Source organism: Scomber japonicus, chromosome 12 (genome assembly GCF_027409825.1).
Source record: "Scomber japonicus isolate fScoJap1 chromosome 12, fScoJap1.pri, whole genome shotgun sequence".
Classification (NCBI taxonomy): domain Eukaryota; kingdom Metazoa; phylum Chordata; class Actinopteri; order Scombriformes; family Scombridae; genus Scomber; species Scomber japonicus.
Window position 1 is genome coordinate 381,184 of NC_070589.1, and position 18,817 is coordinate 400,000.

At 46.7% G+C, this 18,817-nt stretch overlaps 18 non-coding genes across 18 annotated transcripts; all 18 read right to left on the bottom strand.

Moving 5' to 3' along the window:
- Positions 1-2,782: 2,782 nt before the first annotated feature.
- On the bottom strand, positions 2,783-2,901 carry LOC128370565 (5S ribosomal RNA). The gene has a single exon (XR_008322658.1). It is a non-coding gene; the product is annotated as a 5S ribosomal RNA (ribosomal RNA).
- A 412-nt stretch (positions 2,902-3,313) lies between these two features.
- LOC128370683 (5S ribosomal RNA) lies at positions 3,314-3,432 on the bottom strand. The gene has a single exon (XR_008322769.1). It is a non-coding gene; the product is annotated as a 5S ribosomal RNA (ribosomal RNA).
- Positions 3,433-3,845: 413 nt separating this feature from the next.
- LOC128370694 (5S ribosomal RNA) lies at positions 3,846-3,964 on the bottom strand. The gene has a single exon (XR_008322780.1). It is a non-coding gene; the product is annotated as a 5S ribosomal RNA (ribosomal RNA).
- A 412-nt stretch (positions 3,965-4,376) lies between these two features.
- On the bottom strand, positions 4,377-4,495 carry LOC128369860 (5S ribosomal RNA). The gene has a single exon (XR_008322026.1). It is a non-coding gene; the product is annotated as a 5S ribosomal RNA (ribosomal RNA).
- A 412-nt stretch (positions 4,496-4,907) lies between these two features.
- On the bottom strand, positions 4,908-5,026 carry LOC128369872 (5S ribosomal RNA). The gene has a single exon (XR_008322037.1). It is a non-coding gene; the product is annotated as a 5S ribosomal RNA (ribosomal RNA).
- Positions 5,027-5,439: 413 nt separating this feature from the next.
- Positions 5,440-5,558, bottom strand: LOC128369884 (5S ribosomal RNA). The gene has a single exon (XR_008322048.1). It is a non-coding gene; the product is annotated as a 5S ribosomal RNA (ribosomal RNA).
- Positions 5,559-5,970: 412 nt separating this feature from the next.
- LOC128370509 (5S ribosomal RNA) lies at positions 5,971-6,089 on the bottom strand. Its single transcript, XR_008322606.1, has one exon. It is a non-coding gene; the product is annotated as a 5S ribosomal RNA (ribosomal RNA).
- Positions 6,090-6,501: 412 nt separating this feature from the next.
- LOC128370636 (5S ribosomal RNA) lies at positions 6,502-6,620 on the bottom strand. The gene has a single exon (XR_008322724.1). It is a non-coding gene; the product is annotated as a 5S ribosomal RNA (ribosomal RNA).
- A 7,202-nt stretch (positions 6,621-13,822) lies between these two features.
- LOC128369895 (5S ribosomal RNA) lies at positions 13,823-13,941 on the bottom strand. Its single transcript, XR_008322059.1, has one exon. It is a non-coding gene; the product is annotated as a 5S ribosomal RNA (ribosomal RNA).
- A 413-nt stretch (positions 13,942-14,354) lies between these two features.
- Positions 14,355-14,473, bottom strand: LOC128370566 (5S ribosomal RNA). Its single transcript, XR_008322659.1, has one exon. It is a non-coding gene; the product is annotated as a 5S ribosomal RNA (ribosomal RNA).
- Positions 14,474-14,885: 412 nt separating this feature from the next.
- On the bottom strand, positions 14,886-15,004 carry LOC128370510 (5S ribosomal RNA). The gene has a single exon (XR_008322607.1). It is a non-coding gene; the product is annotated as a 5S ribosomal RNA (ribosomal RNA).
- A 412-nt stretch (positions 15,005-15,416) lies between these two features.
- On the bottom strand, positions 15,417-15,536 carry LOC128370608 (5S ribosomal RNA). The gene has a single exon (XR_008322698.1). It is a non-coding gene; the product is annotated as a 5S ribosomal RNA (ribosomal RNA).
- Positions 15,537-15,948: 412 nt separating this feature from the next.
- Positions 15,949-16,067, bottom strand: LOC128369906 (5S ribosomal RNA). Its single transcript, XR_008322070.1, has one exon. It is a non-coding gene; the product is annotated as a 5S ribosomal RNA (ribosomal RNA).
- Positions 16,068-16,480: 413 nt separating this feature from the next.
- On the bottom strand, positions 16,481-16,599 carry LOC128370486 (5S ribosomal RNA). The gene has a single exon (XR_008322585.1). It is a non-coding gene; the product is annotated as a 5S ribosomal RNA (ribosomal RNA).
- A 412-nt stretch (positions 16,600-17,011) lies between these two features.
- Positions 17,012-17,130, bottom strand: LOC128369920 (5S ribosomal RNA). The gene has a single exon (XR_008322082.1). It is a non-coding gene; the product is annotated as a 5S ribosomal RNA (ribosomal RNA).
- A 412-nt stretch (positions 17,131-17,542) lies between these two features.
- On the bottom strand, positions 17,543-17,661 carry LOC128370511 (5S ribosomal RNA). The gene has a single exon (XR_008322608.1). It is a non-coding gene; the product is annotated as a 5S ribosomal RNA (ribosomal RNA).
- Positions 17,662-18,073: 412 nt separating this feature from the next.
- LOC128370609 (5S ribosomal RNA) lies at positions 18,074-18,193 on the bottom strand. The gene has a single exon (XR_008322699.1). It is a non-coding gene; the product is annotated as a 5S ribosomal RNA (ribosomal RNA).
- Positions 18,194-18,606: 413 nt separating this feature from the next.
- LOC128369932 (5S ribosomal RNA) lies at positions 18,607-18,725 on the bottom strand. The gene has a single exon (XR_008322093.1). It is a non-coding gene; the product is annotated as a 5S ribosomal RNA (ribosomal RNA).
- Between the last annotated feature and the right edge of the window lie 92 nt (positions 18,726-18,817).

Consider the following 18,817-nt stretch of genomic DNA (forward strand, 5'->3'; position numbering starts at 1 on the left):
TAATACTGTATTAAAATCACCTATTATTATAGTTCTATTGTTTACCCATCTTCCTAATTTGTTAAACAAACCCTTCCTTTCCTTCTCACAGTTATAGGCATATAGATTAATTATTCTATACGTGTTATTATTTACGTCGATATCTATAATTAATATTCTTCCTTTATCGTCTTTATAAATTACTTTACTGTACTTTATATTATTACTATTTATTAGGGTTGCTATACCACAAGATTTATTAGTGCCGTTATTATAATATATTTCCACTTTATATACTTTAGTTGCTGCCTCAAGGCTGCTTTCATCCCACCTCGTCTCTTGGAGGCAGAGGATGTCGCAGCTCGGACTGGACAGTATTGCATTCATCCTGTCACAAGTGCGGAGCCCGTTGACATTAAGAGAGTGCAGCAACAACATGATTATTAGAAAAGAAAGGATTGTTACAAATTAAGCTTAATCATTATTTTCCCTTATCTTTTTTCCTTCTTTTACTGATCAATGCTTTATTAGAGGTGTGCTGCTTCCTAAGATTTTTAATGGTGGTGAAGTCCATCTCGGAGTCACTGTCTGATCTGCCCAAACGGCGGAGGACCATGGTGGTTGCCGAGGCTGGCTCTCTGGGGGGTACGGCTGCCACAGGCTGCGGGTCACTCGGGGTTTCCCCCACTTCCATTGAGTCTGAGGCTTGAGATGGCTCTGGCCTCTCCACGAGCCCATTGCCGCCTCTGCCCCTTACTCCCTGGTGTAGGCCTGAGTCTATGCTCAGACCATCCATGCTTGAGCCAATTTCCACATTTAGGCTCTGTGCAGCATTATTAGGACTCAGTGCCCCCCCCTGAGAGAGAGCCTCTCTGCCAGCTCCGTCCGTGGTGCCGCTGCCCCCCACTCCGGCCTCCTCTCCTTCCTCCTCCTCCTCACTCATGTCCTCCGCTTCACTGTAAAGCTCCTCCGATCCGGACTCCACCACCGCTTCAGATTCACTGTAGTTACAATTACATTCATTCACTGGGTTCCAGCACACCTCACATTTTTTAGTCTTTCTCTGTTGGTTGCTGCACTCCCTCGCATAATGCCCCTGTACTCCACACTTGTGACAGGAAAAATCAGGACAATCCCTCAGGATGTGCCCCGGCTGGAGACACATCCTGCAAACCTTCGCTTGCCTGTCATGGATGACTCTAAAATATTCTGGTCCCATAGCTGTTTCAAAACGTGCAGAGTATGGCAGTGATTGTACTTTCTCAGTGAATTTTACTTTAAGGAAACGTGTACCGTCTGCTATCTGAGTGCCCGGCCACATCCGCCTCCTAATGGCGGATGCAGCCGAGACACCCCACCCTTCTAATTTTTGTAATATTTCTTCGTCTGTTATATAAGCTGGCAGATTTAAAAAAGACACCATCAACTCATCATTACATAAATCTTTTACAAAAATATTACAGTTGCCTATTTTAAATCCATCTAGGAGCCGCTCCTTCCCTTTGACATGAGACATCGTGATTTCATAACTCCTGGTACCGGTCGCTCTACACGCTATAAGCCCCCCACACAGAGCTCTGATCGCTCGCATTAGTTCAAGGACTGGAACCTCCTCATTCCCAGTAACCTCCAAACTCACCGTCAGCTCTCTGTTGTATGCTTTCCTGGCCTCCTCTTTCGCTGTCTCCTGTTGCTGCTCTCTCTCTCCAGCTGTTCCCGTCGCTCTCTCTCCCTCTTTTTCCGCTCCGGCGCTCGCTGCTCGCTCGCCCCCCGACATGCCTTTCTCCTTCTCTGCCGCCGCTCCTGGAGCTCCTTTTCTCTCGGGCCTTCTCAGGCCTTCTCTCCCAGCCTCCCTCGATGTAACTCCAGCCCCAGGAGCTCTCGGGCCGGTCCCGTTCCGCGGCGCACGGCCGGTATCCTTCGCTTGCTGCGCTCTCTCTCCTCTCTCTCCCGCCAACATGACGGAGGCAGCCACTTCCGCGTTTTCTTTCCTGTTTCTTTCAATATTCCTCCTCTTACTCCTTTGCTCTTTATTTTTAACAAGCTCCCATTCATTCCCTTCCTCTCCCATTTCTGCTTGCTTTATATTAAGTCCGTGATCCGATTTCGTAGCCGTTTTTTCCGTCGCCGTGTTCGTTGCCATGTTATTATCCATACATAAAGAAATAAAGAAAAACTCTCCCCCGAACAGTAAAAACTGCCGGGGGGAAAAAGTCCACACACAAAACTAACTTAGGATGCACGGAAAATAATAGGATAATAAAGGAAAAGAAAGAAAACATATGAAATAAATCCAAACAGAGGTCCGCGATCCTCTATGCTCCAACTGGTTTGCTTCTGGCTGCCTCCACTGCGCGCGCATACGTGTTCAGGGTGGTATGGCCGTAAGCAACGAAACAGGCCGCAGAAAGCCCATTTAAACATGCTGTGACACCACTGACAGTTGCTCACACCAGCTGAGTGGCGGATAATGGTGTCTCAGCCATCAAACACATGCTATCCTTTAACAGTACTTTGATAGGAATAGTTTTTTTTTTTCTGCGGAGAAACACACAGCTGGAAGGACTGCAACCTTGTTCCTCAGGCCATTTGTGTACATGCGGGATGATTGCAGGCTTTTTACAGGCTGTAACAGTGAGAACTGGAACCCTAAAAACTACTTGGAAAGTGAGGCGTCTCAGTGCCACCTCTCTGGCGTGCATTCAGACACAGCTGGAATGATTGCAGCTTTTGTTCCTCAAAGCCCTGTGTGCGGTGATGGAGCAACAGCGCCCTCCTTTGGTGACAGCTGAGAGGGAAAAAAAGCTTACAGCACCTGGTATTCCCAGGCGGTCTCCCATCCAAGTACTAACCAGGCCCGACCCTGCTTAGCTTCCAAGATCAGACGAGATCGGGCGTGTTCAGGGTGGTATGGCCGTAAGCTACGAAACAGGCCGCAGAAAGCCCATTTAAACATGCTGTGACACCACTGACAGTTGCTCACACCAGCTGAGTGGCGGATAATGGTGTCTCAGCCATCAAACACATGCTATCCTTTAACAGTACTTTGATAGGAATAGTTTTTTTTTTCTGCGGAGAAACACACAGCTGGAAGGACTGCAACCTTGTTCCTCAGGCCATTTGTGTACATGCGGGATGATTGCAGGCTTTTTACAGGCTGTAACAGTGAGAACTGGAACCCTAAAAATTACTTGGAAAGTGAGGCGTCTCAGTGCCACCTCTCTGGCGTGCATTCAGACACAGCTGGAATGATTGCAGCTTTTGTTCCTCAAAGCCCTGTGTGCGGTGATGGAGCAACAGCGCCCTCCTTTGGTGACAGCTGACAGGGAAAAAAAGCTTACAGCACCTGGTATTCCCAGGCGGTCTCCCATCCAAGTACTAACCAGGCCCGACCCTGCTTAGCTTCCGAGATCAGACGAGATCGGGCGTGTTCAGGGTGGTATGGCCGTAAGCTACGAAACAGGCCGCAGAAAGCCCATTTAAACATGCTGTGACACCACTGACAGTTGCTCACACCAGCTGAGTGGCGGATAATGGTGTCTCAGCCATCAAACACATGCTATCCTTTAACAGTACTTTGATAGAAATAGTTTTTTTTTTTCTGCGGAGAAACACACAGCTGGAAGGACTGCAACCTTGTTCCTCAGGCCATTTGTGTACATGCGGGATGATTGCAGGCTTTTTACAGGCTGTAACAGTTAGAACTGGAACCCTAAAAACTACTTGGAAAGTGAGGCGTCTCAGTGCCACCTCTCTGGCGTGCATTCAGACACAGCTGGAATGATTGCAGCTTTTGTTCCTCAAAGCCCTGTGTGCGGTGATGGAGCAACAGCGCCCTCCTTTGGTGACAGCTGAGAGGGAAAAAAAGCTTACAGCACCTGGTATTCCCAGGCGGTCTCCCATCCAAGTACTAACCAGGCCCGACCCTGCTTAGCTTCCGAGATCAGACGAGATCGGGCGTGTTCAGGGTGGTATGGCCGTAAGCTACGAAACAGGCCGCAGAAAGCCCATTTAAACATGCTGTGACACCACTGACAGTTGCTCACACCAGCTGAGTGGCGGATAATGGTGTCTCAGCCATCAAACACATGCTATCCTTTAACAGTACTTTGATAGGAATAGTTGTTTTTTTCTGCGGAGAAACACACAGCTGGAAGGACTGCAACCTTGTTCCTCAGGCCATTTGTGTACATGCGGGATGATTGCAGGCTTTTTACAGGCTGTAACAGTGAGAACTGGAACCCTAAAAACTACTTGGAAAGTGAGGCGTCTCAGTGCCACCTCTCTGGCGTGCATTCAGACACAGCTGGAATGATTGCAGCTTTTGTTCCTCAAAGCCCTGTGTGCGGTGATGGAGCAACAGCTCCCTCCTTTGGTGACAGCTGAGAGGGAAAAAAAGCTTACAGCACCTGGTATTCCCAGGCGGTCTCCCATCCAAGTACTAACCAGGCCCGACCCTGCTTAGCTTCCGAGATCAGACGAGATCGGGCGTGTTCAGGGTGGTATGGCCGTAAGCTACGAAACAGGCCGCAGAAAGCCCATTTAAACATGCTGTGACACCACTGACAGTTGCTCACACCAGCTGAGTGGCGGATAATGGTGTCTCAGCCATCAAACACATGCTATCCTTTAACAGTACTTTGATAGGAATAGTTGTTTTTTTCTGCGGAGAAACACACAGCTGGAAGGACTGCAACCTTGTTCCTCAGGCCATTTGTGTACATGCGGGATGATTGCAGGCTTTTTACAGGCTGTAACAGTGAGAACTGGAACCCTAAAAACTACTTGGAAAGTGAGGCGTCTCAGTGCCACCTCTCTGGCGTGCATTCAGACACAGCTGGAATGATTGCAGCTTTTGTTCCTCAAAGCCCTGTGTGCGGTGATGGAGCAACAGCTCCCTCCTTTGGTGACAGCTGAGAGGGAAAAAAAGCTTACAGCACCTGGTATTCCCAGGCGGTCTCCCATCCAAGTACTAACCAGGCCCGACCCTGCTTAGCTTCCGAGATCAGACGAGATCGGGCGTGTTCAGGGTGGTATGGCCGTAAGCTACGAAACAGGCCGCAGAAAGCCCATTTAAACATGCTGTGACACCACTGACAGTTGCTCACACCAGCTGAGTGGCGGATAATGGTGTCTCAGCCATCAAACACATGCTATCCTTTAACAGTACTTTGATAGGAATAGTTTTTTTTTTTCTGCGGAGAAACACACAGCTGGAAGGACTGCAACCTTGTTCCTCAGGCCATTTGTGTACATGCGGGATGATTGCAGGCTTTTTACAGGCTGTAACAGTGAGAACTGGAACCCTAAAAACTACTTGGAAAGTGAGGCGTCTCAGTGCCACCTCTCTGGCGTGCATTCAGACACAGCTGGAATGATTGCAGCTTTTGTTCCTCAAAGCCCTGTGTGCGGTGATGGAGCAACAGCGCCCTCCTTTGGTGACAGCTGAGAGGGAAAAAAAGCTTACAGCACCTGGTATTCCCAGGCGGTCTCCCATCCAAGTACTAACCAGGCCCGACCCTGCTTAGCTTCCGAGATCAGACGAGATCGGGCGTGTTCAGGGTGGTATGGCCGTAAGCTACGAAACAGGCCGCAGAAAGCCCATTTAAACATGCTGTGACACCACTGACAGTTGCTCACACCAGCTGAGTGGCGGATAATGGTGTCTCAGCCATCAAACACATGCTATCCTTTAACAGTACTTTGATAGGAATAGTTTTTTTTTTCTGCGGAGAAACACACAGCTGGAAGGACTGCAACCTTGTTCCTCAGGCCATTTGTGTACATGCGGGATGATTGCAGGCTTTTTACAGGCTGTAACAGTGAGAACTGGAACCCTAAAAATTACTTGGAAAGTGAGGCGTCTCAGTGCCACCTCTCTGGCGTGCATTCAGACACAGCTGGAATGATTGCAGCTTTTGTTCCTCAAAGCCCTGTGTGCGGTGATGGAGCAACAGCGCCCTCCTTTGGTGACAGCTGACAGGGAAAAAAAGCTTACAGCACCTGGTATTCCCAGGCGGTCTCCCATTCAAGTACTAACCAGGCCCGACCCTGCTTAGCTTCCGAGATCAGACGAGATCGGGCGTGTTCAGGGTGGTATGGCCGTAAGCTACGAAACAGGCCGCAGAAAGCCCATTTAAACATGCTGTGACACCACTGACAGTTGCTCACACCAGCTGAGTGGCGGATAATGGTGTCTCAGCCATCAAACACATGCTATCCTTTAACAGTACTTTGATAGGAATAGTTTTTTTTTTCTGCGGAGAAACACACAGCTGGAAGGACTGCAACCTTGTTCCTCAGGCCATTTGTGTACATGCGGGATGATTGCAGGCTTTTTACAGGCTGTAACAGTGAGAACTGGAACCCTAAAAACTACTTGGAAAGTGAGGCGTCTCAGTGCCACCTCTCTGGCGTGCATTCAGACACAGCTGGAATGATTGCAGCTTTTGTTCCTCAAAGCCCTGTGTGCGGTGATGGAGCAACAGCGCCCTCCTTTGGTGACAGCTGACAGGGAAAAAAAGCTTACAGCACCTGGTATTCCCAGGCGGTCTCCCATCCAAGTACTAACCAGGCCCGACCCTGCTTAGTTTCCGAGATCAGACGAGATCGGGCGTGTTCAGGGTGGTATGGCCGTAAGCTACGAAACAGGCCGCAGAAAGCCCATTTAAACATGCTGTGACACCACTGACAGTTGCTCACACCAGCTGAGTGGCGGATAATGGTGTCTCAGCCATCAAACACATGCTATCCTTTAACAGTACTTTGATAGAAATAGTTTTTTTTTTTCTGCGGAGAAACACACAGCTGGAAGGACTGCAACCTTGTTCCTCAGGCCATTTGTGTACATGCGGGATGATTGCAGGCTTTTTACAGGCTGTAACAGTTAGAACTGGAACCCTAAAAACTACTTGGAAAGTGAGGCGTCTCAGTGCCACCTCTCTGGCGTGCATTCAGACACAGCTGGAATGATTGCAGCTTTTGTTCCTCAAAGCCCTGTGTGCGGTGATGGAGCAACAGCGCCCTCCTTTGGTGACAGCTGAGAGGGAAAAAAAGCTTACAGCACCTGGTATTCCCAGGCGGTCTCCCATCCAAGTACTAACCAGGCCCGACCCTGCTTAGCTTCCGAGATCAGACGAGATCGGGCGTGTTTTTTTTTTTTTATCTTTTATTATCAAAAATATATCATGATCTTATTTTATATACATTCCAGCTGACAAAACAAACATAAAAACCAACATTAAAGACATGAAACACCCCCTTTAACTAAACAAAAATACACATAGCCACAATAACACTATGTGCCAAAAGAAATACTAACAAATAAATCACATTCTCAATTTACATACATACAAGCTGACAAGACAAACATACAAACCAACATTAAAGACATGAAACACCCCCTTTAACCAAACAAAAAGACACATAGCCACAATAACACTATGTGCCAAAAGAAATACTAACAAAAAATAAATCACATTCTCAATTTGCATACATTCAATCTGACAAGACAAACATAAAAACCAACATTAAAGACATGAAACACGAAACACCCCCTTTAACTAAACAAAAAGACACATAGCCACCATAACACTATGTGTCAAAATAATAATAATAAAACTAATAATAATAATCATATAGATGACCAAATAAAAGAAACAATACAAAAAATAGATGTAGACAATAACTACCCCAACATAAAACCCCTAAGACATACATTTTTCCCTTCCATTACTTTTACATAATTATTGTGACTGTTGAACTGCTGATGAAAAGTGTCTTGGTCTGCTAGAAATATGGTCCTGAGGTGAGCTGTGAATGTGTTCTGAAAATATCTTGTAACATTTATTGTTTTGTTGTCAAATAATTGGTGATTCCGTCTTGTCCATAAAGATTTTCTGCCGAATGCTAGGATGGAGTTGATGAGTGTATTGTTCCTGTTTGTGTGTTTTCCTGTGATTCCAAATGTCCAAGCCCATGACCAATCTGTATCAGTGTGTGTTGTGAAGTTGCAGTGAGTCTCTAATATGGTCCTGATGTATGACTGAAACTGTTTTGATTCTGTGCATGTGTTGAAGATATGTTCCAAGTCCTCTGATTCTTTATTGCAAACGGTGCATGTTCTTGAATATTTTTCTTTGTTGATCTGATGTAATATAATCCCTGTGTAAATCCTTCTGTGTCGAATGTTAAAATCCATGTTTATTGTATTGTTGTCCATAATTGGTATGTCCAGGTTTGACCATATAGATGAGATGTCCATGTTAGGGTATTTTTCCTTCCAGTATTTCTCTGCTGTGGGGGGCCTTTTGATGAGATGTATTAATGACCGGTACCAGGTTCTTGTATTTATTTCCTTTATGTCCTTTTGCTTGAGTTGTAGCTGGGGAAGGGCGGCTCTGGTATCTTTCTCTTTCTCCTTCAACATGCTCCGCCACGTAGGGTCAAGAGCCTGTTCAAACTTTCCTTTAAGTTTTATTATATTTCCTTTCCTATAACTAACATTTTTTCCTTTTAGTTTTCCACAAATTAAATCTATGTTAAACTCACCCCTCCCATCGATTATATCTCCCACCCTGGTCAAACCAGCAGCCCGCATAGGACCGCTGGTTAGAACCCTCCCCCCGCACAAAAAAAAGGACTGTCAAGGAAAGGTAACTGCAGCACATGCTCTTTATTCCTGCACTTGGGCCAGAGGTGGGGCAGAATTTTGCCCCATGCCTCTAGTACCTCCTGGTAGAAGCCAGGTAGGCGGCTCCTGGCTTTTCCGGGGAGGAGGGCGCACAGATTGTACGCGTCTCTCTCCCCGTACTCAGCCAGATAGCTCGCCATCCAGTCCTCCCAGGGGTACTGCCGGTCCGAATCAAGAAAATTCTTAACAATTTTGATCCTAAGTGCATCTCTTTTGGCACCGATGTCAATTAGTCCTAAACCCCCCTCCCTTTTTTTAGCAATTAACACTCTGTGAGCAATCGAATTTCCCTTTCCCCTCCAGAGGAAGGAGGAGATTGCTGCTGTCAGCGCTTTTAGAGCCCATTGCGGCAGCTCACAGGTTCCCAAAATGTGGTTAATTTTTGACAGTATCAAAGCATTAACTACAATTACCTTTCCTTTCAGTGTTAACCCTCTTGCTCGCCATAAATTTAGACTACTCTGCACTTTCCCTATCATTTCCCTCCACCCTCTGTCCCTAGCCTCACTCTCATTCTCTCCTATATATACACCCAGTATTTTCCTACACCCCGTGTTTTCCCCAAATCCCCATTTATTTACATAGTCTTCCACCTTTCCAATTATACCTATCTCCGATTTAGTTATGTTTATTTTCGCGCCTGAAGCCATGCTGTAAGTTTTGAAGTGTTCCATGATTTTGTCTATGCCTTTCCCTGATTTGATTGTTATTGTAATGTCATCCGCGTATTGTGTTATTTTGATAGAACAGTTTGTGGGTGTTTTTATTCCTACTATTTCCTTGTCTTTAATTATTGCTTGAGCTAGCGGTTCTGCCACTATGCTATATAATAGCGCTGATAATGGGCAACCTTGCCTCACTGATCTTTTTATTGGGAAACTGTCTGTTATTGTACCATTGCATTTTATTACACTTTTTGCATTATTGTAAAGAAGCTGTATCCAATTTATAAAACCTTGCCCATAACCTAATTCTGCTAAAACCTTGAATAAAAACTGGTGTTCCACTCTATCGAAAGCTTTTTCTAAATCTATTGTTAACAGAAGGCCCCCCTGTACTGTCATCCCTCTTACTGTATCTCTTATTGTTGCAATTGAATCTTGGATGTCCCTGTTTGGTATACTGTATGCTTGATTTGGACTGATTATCTGATCTAGAGTCTGTTTTAATCTATTAGCCAATGTTTTGGAAAGTATCTTGTAATCTGTGTTTAGTAAGCTTATTGGTCTATAGTTGGATATTTCGTTTCTGTCACCTTTGTTCTTGTATATTACTGTTATCATGCCTGTGGTGAATGATTTGGGTGTTTCTTGTTGTTTTTGCATTGTATGGTAGAGGTCGAGTAACAGGGGGGCCATCTGTTCACAAAATTTGATATAGAAGTCAGCCGTTAGACCGTCACTCCCAGGACTTTTATTTTTGTTTAAGTTTTTGATTGCATATTCAATTTCTTCCTTTGTTAATTTGCTGTCACACCACACTTTATCCTCCATATCTATCTTTTTATCTAAGTAGGTTAATATTTCTTCAGTTTTCTCTATATCACTTCCCTCCTCCTTAAATAAGTTTGTATAATAGTCTTTTATAATTTCTAGTATTTTTATCTTGTCTTTATGGATGTTGTTATCTTGATCTTTAAGTTCTTCTATTACAGTTTTGTTCTGTTTTTGTTTTTCCAACCCCAAAAAAAACGCAGTGCACCTTTCACCCTCCACCAAATTTTGGAACCTGCACCTTATTGCTGCTCCTTTACATTTTTTCTTTTCTATGCTGTTTAATTGATTTTTGTAACATTCATACATTTCACAGCTTCTATTTTTTTGATTATCTAATAATATGACTTCTTCTTCTAGCTGCTTTCTAATATTCTGTTCTTCTTGTTTTTCTTTCCATCTTTTCTCTTTGCTATAATTAATACTCACTTTTTTAATTCTTTCTTTTATATTATCCCATCTGTCTATATAATTATTATCTATTTGCATTTCTGTTTTTGCATAACTAAGTACTTTTTTGATTTTTTTAATATATACCGGGTCTGTTAGGAGGCTGGAGTTAAGGCACCAGGTGCCTCCTCCCTTGATCCCTCCTTTAGCACCCAGTTGGCAAATGACAGTGGCATGATCGCTCCAGGAATTGTAACTGTAATGTATGTTGTTAATTAGCTTCACTGTGTCAGCTGCAGCCAAACACAGGTCAATTCTAGACTGTCTGAGTTTCCCTTTGACCACCTGTCTCCTTGAGAATTCTCTTTTAAATTTGTTTTGTATCCTCCATATATCTATTAAGTTGTGACTATCCATTAAATCATAAAGAGCTGTTCTACTTATGTCATTTTTATATACATTATTTATTGAAATATCTGATTTAGTTAATACTGTATTAAAATCACCTATTATTATAGTTCTATTGTTTACCCATCTTCCTAATTTGTTAAACAAACCCTTCCTTTCCTTCTCACAGTTATCGGCATATAGGTTAATTAGTCTATACGTTCTATTATTTACTTCGATATCTATAATTAATATTCTACCTTTATCGTCTTTATAAATTACTTTACTGTTCTTTACGTTATTACTATTTATTAGGGTTGCTATACCGCAGGATTTATTAGTGCCGTTATTATAATATATTTCCCCTTTATATATTTTAGTTGCTGCCTCAAGGCTGCTTTTATCCCACCTCGTCTCTTGGAGGCAGAGGATGTCGCAGCTCGGACTGGACAGTATCGCATTCATCCTGTCACAAGTGCGGAGCCCGTTGACATTGAGAGAGTGCAGCAACAACATGATTAATGGAAAAGAAAGGATTGTTACAAATTACGCTTAATCATCATTTTCCCTTATCTTTTTTCCTTCTTTTACTGATCGATGATTTATTAGAGGTGTGCTGCTTCCTAAGATTTTTAATGGTGGTGAAGTCCATCTCGGAGTCACTGTCTGATCTGCCCAAACGGCGGAGGACCATGGTGGTTGCCGAGGCCGGCTCTCTGGGGGTTGCGGCTGCCACAGGCTGCAGGTCACTCGGGGTTTCCCCCACTTCCATTGAGTCTGAGGCTTGAGATGGCTCTGGCCTCTCCACGAGCCCATTGCCGCCTCTGCCCCTTACTCCCTGGTGTAGGCCTGAGTCTATGCTCAGACCATCCATGCTTGAGCCAATTTCCACATTTAGGCTCTGTGCAGCATTATTAGGACTCAGTGCCCCCCCCTGAGAGAGAGCCTCTCTGCCAGCTCCGTCCGTGGTGCCGCTGCCCCCCACTCCGGCCTCCTCTCCTTCCTCCTCCTCCTCACTCATGTCCTCCGCTTCACTGTAAAGCTCCTCCGATCCGGACTCCACCACCGCTTCAGATTCACTGTAGTTACAATTACATTCATTCACTGGGTTCCAGCACACCTCACATTTTTTAGTCTTTCTCTGTTGGTTGCTGCACTCCCTCGCATAATGCCCCTGTACTCCACACTTGTGACAGGAAAAATCAGGACAATCCCTCAGGATGTGCCCCGGCTGGAGACACATCCTGCAAACCTTCGCTTGCCTGTCATGGATGACTCTAAAATATTCTGGTCCCATAGCTGTTTCAAAACGTGCAGAGTATGGCAGTGATTGTACTTTCTCAGTGAATTTTACTTTAAGGAAACGTGTACCGTCTGCTATCTGAGTGCCCGGCCACATCCGCCTCCTAATGGCGGATGCAGCCGAGACACCCCACCCTTCTAATTTTTGTAATATTTCTTCGTCTGTTATATAAGCTGGCAGATTTAAAAAAGACACCATCAACTCATCATTACATAAATCTTTTACAAAAATATTACAGTTGCCTATTTTAAATCCATCTAGGAGCCGCTCCTTCCCCTTGACATGAGACATCGTGATTTCATAACTCCTGGTACCGGTCGCTCTGCACGCTATAAGCCCCCCACACAGAGCTCTGATCGCTCGCATTAGTTCAAGGACTGGAACCTCCTCATTCCCAGTAACCTCCAAACTCACCGTCAGCTCTCTGTTGTATGCTTTCCTGGCCTCCTCTTTCGCTGTCTCCTGTTGCTGCTCTCTCTCTCCAGCTGTTCCCGTCGCTCTCTCTCCCTCTTTTTCCGCTCCGGCGCTCGCTGCTCGCTCGCCCCCCGACATGCCTTTCTCCTTCTCTGCCGCCGCTCCTGGAGCTCCTTTTCTCTCGGGCCTTCTCAGGCCTTCTCTCCCAGCCTCCCTCGATGTAACTCCAGCCCCAGGAGCTCTCGGGCCGGTCCCGTTCCGCGGCGCACGGCCGGTATCCTTCGCTTGCTGCGCTCTCTCTCCTCTCTCTCCCGCCAACATGACGGAGGCAGCCACTTCCGCGTTTTCTTTCCTGTTTCTTTCAATATTCCTCCTCTTACTCCTTTGCTCTTTATTTTTAACAAGCTCCCATTCATTCCCTTCCTCTCCCATTTCTGCTTGCTTTATATTAAGTCCGTGATCCGATTTCGTAGCCGTTTTTTCCGTCGCCGTGTTCGTTGCCATGTTATTATCCATACATAAAGAAATAAAGAAAAACTCTCCCCCGAACAGTAAAAACTGCCGGGGGGAAAAAGTCCACACACAAAACTAACTTAGGATGCACGGAAAATAATAGGATAATAAAGGAAAAGAAAGAAAACATATGAAATAAATCCAAAACAGAGGTCCGCGATCCTCTCTGCTCCAACTGGTTTGCTTCTGGCTGCCTCCACTGCGCGCGCATACGTGTTCAGGGTGGTATGGCCGTAAGCTACGAAACAGGCCGCAGAAAGCCCATTTAAACATGCTGTGACACCACTGACAGTTGCTCACACCAGCTGAGTGGCGGATAATGGTGTCTCAGCCATCAAACACATGCTATCCTTTAACAGTACTTTGATAGGAATAGTTGTTTTTTTCTGCGGAGAAACACACAGCTGGAAGGACTGCAACCTTGTTCCTCAGGCCATTTGTGTACATGCGGGATGATTGCAGGCTTTTTACAGGCTGTAACAGTGAGAACTGGAACCCTAAAAACTACTTGGAAAGTGAGGCGTCTCAGTGCCACCTCTCTGGCGTGCATTCAGACACAGCTGGAATGATTGCAGCTTTTGTTCCTCAAAGCCCTGTGTGCGGTGATGGAGCAACAGCTCCCTCCTTTGGTGACAGCTGAGAGGGAAAAAAAGCTTACAGCACCTGGTATTCCCAGGCGGTCTCCCATCCAAGTACTAACCAGGCCCGACCCTGCTTAGCTTCCGAGATCAGACGAGATCGGGCGTGTTCAGGGTGGTATGGCCGTAAGCTACGAAACAGGCCGCAGAAAGCCCATTTAAACATGCTGTGACACCACTGACAGTTGCTCACACCAGCTGAGTGGCGGATAATGGTGTCTCAGCCATCAAACACATGCTATCCTTTAACAGTACTTTGATAGGAATAGTTTTTTTTTTTCTGCGGAGAAACACACAGCTGGAAGGACTGCAACCTTGTTCCTCAGGCCATTTGTGTACATGCGGGATGATTGCAGGCTTTTTACAGGCTGTAACAGTGAGAACTGGAACCCTAAAAACTACTTGGAAAGTGAGGCGTCTCAGTGCCACCTCTCTGGCGTGCATTCAGACACAGCTGGAATGATTGCAGCTTTTGTTCCTCAAAGCCCTGTGTGCGGTGATGGAGCAACAGCGCCCTCCTTTGGTGACAGCTGAGAGGGAAAAAAAGCTTACAGCACCTGGTATTCCCAGGCGGTCTCCCATCCAAGTACTAACCAGGCCCGACCCTGCTTAGCTTCCAAGATCAGACGAGATCGGGCGTGTTCAGGGTGGTATGGCCGTAAGCTACGAAACAGGCCGCAGAAAGCCCATTTAAACATGCTGTGACACCACTGACAGTTGCTCACACCAGCTGAGTGGCGGATAATGGTGTCTCAGCCATCAAACACATGCTATCCTTTAACAGTACTTTGATAGGAATAGTTTTTTTTTTCTGCGGAGAAACACACAGCTGGAAGGACTGCAACCTTGTTCCTCAGGCCATTTGTGTACATGCGGGATGATTGCAGGCTTTTTACAGGCTGTAACAGTGAGAACTGGAACCCTAAAAATTACTTGGAAAGTGAGGCGTCTCAGTGCCACCTCTCTGGCGTGCATTCAGACACAGCTGGAATGATTGCAGCTTTTGTTCCTCAAAGCCCTGTGTGCGGTGATGGAGCAACAGCGCCCTCCTTTGGTGACAGCTGAGAGGGAAAAAAAGCTTACAGCACCTGGTATTCCCAGGCGGTCTCCCATTCAAGTACTAACCAGGCCCGACCCTGCTTAGCTTCCGAGATCAGACGAGATCGGGCGTGTTCAGGGTGGTATGGCCGTAAGCTACGAAACAGGCCGCAGAAAGCCCATTTAAACATGCTGTGACACCACTGACAGTTGCTCACACCAGCTGAGTGGCGGATAATGGTGTCTCAGCCATCAAACACATGCTATCCTTTAACAGTACTTTGATAGGAATAGTTTTTTTTTTCTGCGGAGAAACACACAGCTGGAAGGACTGCAACCTTGTTCCTCAGGCCATTTGTGTACATGCGGGATGATTGCAGGCTTTTTACAGGCTGTAACAGTGAGAACTGGAACACTAAAAACTACTTGGAAAGTGAGGCGTCTCAGTGCCACCTCTCTGGCGTGCATTCAGACACAGCTGGAATGATTGCAGCTTTTGTTCCTCAAAGCCCTGTGTGCGGTGATGGAGCAACAGCGCCCTCCTTTGGTGACAGCTGAGAGGGAAAAAAAGCTTACAGCACCTGGTATTTCCCAGGCGGTCTCCCATCCAAGTACTAACCAGGCCCGACCCTGCTTAGCTTCCGAGATCAGACGAGATCGGGCGTGTTCAGGGTGGTATGGCCGTAAGCGACGAAACAGGCCGCAGAAAGCCCATTTAAACATGCTGTGACACCACTGACAGTTGCTCACACCAGCTGAGTGGCGGATAATGGTGTCTCAGCCATCAAACACATGCTATCCTTTAACAGTACTTTGATAGGAATAGTTGTTTTTTTCTGCGGAGAAACACACAGCTGGAAGGACTGCAACCTTGTTCCTCAGGCCATTTGTGTACATGCGGGATGATTGCAGGCTTTTTACAGGCTGTAACAGTGAGAACTGGAACCCTAAAAACTACTTGGAAAGTGAGGCGTCTCAGTGCCACCTCTCTGGCGTGCATTCAGACACAGCTGGAATGATTGCAGCTTTTGTTCCTCAAAGCCCTGTGTGCGGTGATGGAGCAACAGCGCCCTCCTTTGGTGACAGCTGAGAGGGAAAAAAAGCTTACAGCACCTGGTATTCCCAGGCGGTCTCCCATCCAAGTACTAACCAGGCCCGACCCTGCTTAGCTTCCGAGATCAGACGAGATCGGGCGTGTTCAGGGTGGTATGGCCGTAAGCGACGAAACAGGCCGCAGAAAGCCCATTTAAACATGCTCTGACACCACTGACAGTTGTTCACACCAGCTGAGTGGCGGATAATGGTGTCTCAGCCATCAAACACATGCTATCCTTTAACAGTACTTTGATAGGAATAGTTTTTTTTTTTCTGCGGAGAAACACACAGCTGGAAGGACTGCAACCTTGTTCCTCAGGCCATTTGTGTACATGCGGGATGATTGCAGGCTTTTTACAGGCTGTAACAGTGAGAACTGGAACCCTAAAAACTACTTGGAAAGTGAGGCGTCTCAGTGCCACCTCTCTGGCGTGCATTCAGACACAGCTGGAATGATTGCAGCTTTTGTTCCTCAAAGCCCTGTGTGCGGTGATGGAGCAACAGCGCCCTCCTTTGGTGACAGCTGAGAGGGAAAAAAAGCTTACAGCACCTGGTATTCCCAGGCGGTCTCCCATCCAAGTACTAACCAGGCCCGACCCTGCTTAGCTTCCGAGATCAGACGAGATCGGGCGTGTTCAGGGCGGTATGGCCGTAAGCGACGAAACAGGCCGCAGAAAGCCCATTTAAACATGCTGTGACACCACTGACAGTTGCTCACACCAGCTGAGTGGCGGATAATGGTGTCTCAGCCATCAAACACATGCTATCCTTTAACAGTACTTTGATAGGAATAGTTTTTTTTTTCTGCGGAGAAACACACAGCTGGAAGGACTGCAACCTTGTTCCTCAGGCCATTTGTGTACATGCGGGATGATTGCAGGCTTTTTACAGGCTGTAACAGTGAGAACTGGAACCCTAAAAACTACTTGGAAAGTGAGGCGTCTCAGTGCCACCTCTCTGGCGTGCATTCAGACACAGCTGGAATGATTGCAGCTTTTGTTCCTCAAAGCCCTGTGTGCGGTGATGGAGCAACAGCGCCCTCCTTTGGTGACAGCTGAGAGGGAAAAAAAGCTTACAGCACCTGGTATTCCCAGGCGGTCTCCCATCCAAGTACTAACCAGGCCCGACCCTGCTTAGCTTCCGAGATCAGACGAGATCGGGCGTGTTCAGGGTGGTATGGCCGTAAGCTACGAAACAGGCCGCAGAAAGCCCATTTAAACATGCTGTGACACCACTGACAGTTGCTCACACCAGCTGAGTGGCGGATAATGGTGTCTCAGCCATCAAACACATGCTATCCTTTAACAGTACTTTGATAGGAATAGTTTTTTTTTTCTGCGGAGAAACACACAGCTGGAAGGACTGCAACCTTGTTCCTCAGGCCATTTGTGTACATGCGGGATGATTGCAGGCTTTTTACAGGCTGTAACAGTGAGAACTGGAACCCTAAAAACTACTTGGAAAGTGAGGCGTCTCAGTGCCACCTCTCTGGCGTGCATTCAGACACAGCTGGAATGATTGCAGCTTTTGTTCCTCAAAGCCCTGTGTGCGGTGATGGAGCAACAGCGCCCTCCTTTGGTGACAGCTGAGAGGGAAAAAAAGCTTACAGCACCTGGTATTCCCAGGCGGTCTCCCATTCAAGTACTAACCAGGCCCGACCCTGCTTAGCTTCCGAGATCAGACGAGATCGGGCGTGTTCAGGGTGGTATGGCCGTAAGCTACGAAACAGGCCGCAGAAAGCCCATTTAAACATGCTGTGACACCACTGACAGTTGCTCACACCAGCTGAGTGGCGGATAATGGTGTCTCAGCCATCAAACACATGCTATCCTTTAACAGTACTTTGATAGGAATAGTTTTTTTTTTCTGCGGAGAAACACACAGCTGGAAGGACTGCAACCTTGTTCCTCAGGCCATTTGTGTACATGCGGGATGATTGCAGGCTTTTTACAGGCTGTAACAGTGAGAACTGGAACCCTAAAAACTACTTGGAAAGTGAGGCGTCTCAGTGCCACCTCTCTGGCGTGCATTCAGACACAGCTGGAATGATTGCAGCTTTTGTTCCTCAAAGCCCTGTGTGCGGTGATGGAGCAACAGCGCCCTCCTTTGGTGACAGCTGAGAGGGAAAAAAAGCTTACAGCACCTGGTATTTCCCAGGCGGTCTCCCATCCAAGTACTAACCAGGCCCGACCCTGCTTAGCTTCCGAGATCAGACGAGATCGGGCGTGTTCAGGGTGGTATGGCCGTAAGCGACGAAACAGGCCGCAGAAAGCCCATTTAAACATGCTGTGACACCACTGACAGTTGCTCACACCAGCTGAGTGGCGGATAATGGTGTCTCAGCCATCAAACACATGCTATCCTTTAACAGTACTTTGATAGGAATAGTTTTTTTTTTTCTGCGGAGAAACACACAGCTGGAAGGACTGCAACCTTGTTCCTCAGGCATTTTGTGTACATGCGGGATGATTGCAGGCTTTTTACAGGCTGTAACAGTGAGAACTGGAACCCTAAAAACTACTTGGAAAGTGAGGCGTCTCAGTGCCACCTCTCTGGCGTGCATTCAGACACAGCTGGAATGATTGCAGCTTTTGTTCCTCAAAGCCCTGTGTGCGGTGATGGAGCAACAGCGCCCTCCTTTGGTGACAGCTGAGAGGGAAAAAAAGCTTACAGCACCTGGTATTCCCAGGCGGTCTCCCATCCAAGTACTAACCAGGCCCGACCCTGCTTAGCTTCCGAGATCAGACGAGATCGGGCGTGTTCAGGGTGGTATGGCCGTAAGCGACGAAACAGGCCGCAGAAAGCCCATTTAAACATGCTCTGACACCACTGACAGTTGTTCACACCAGCTGAGTGGCGGATAATGGTGTCTCAG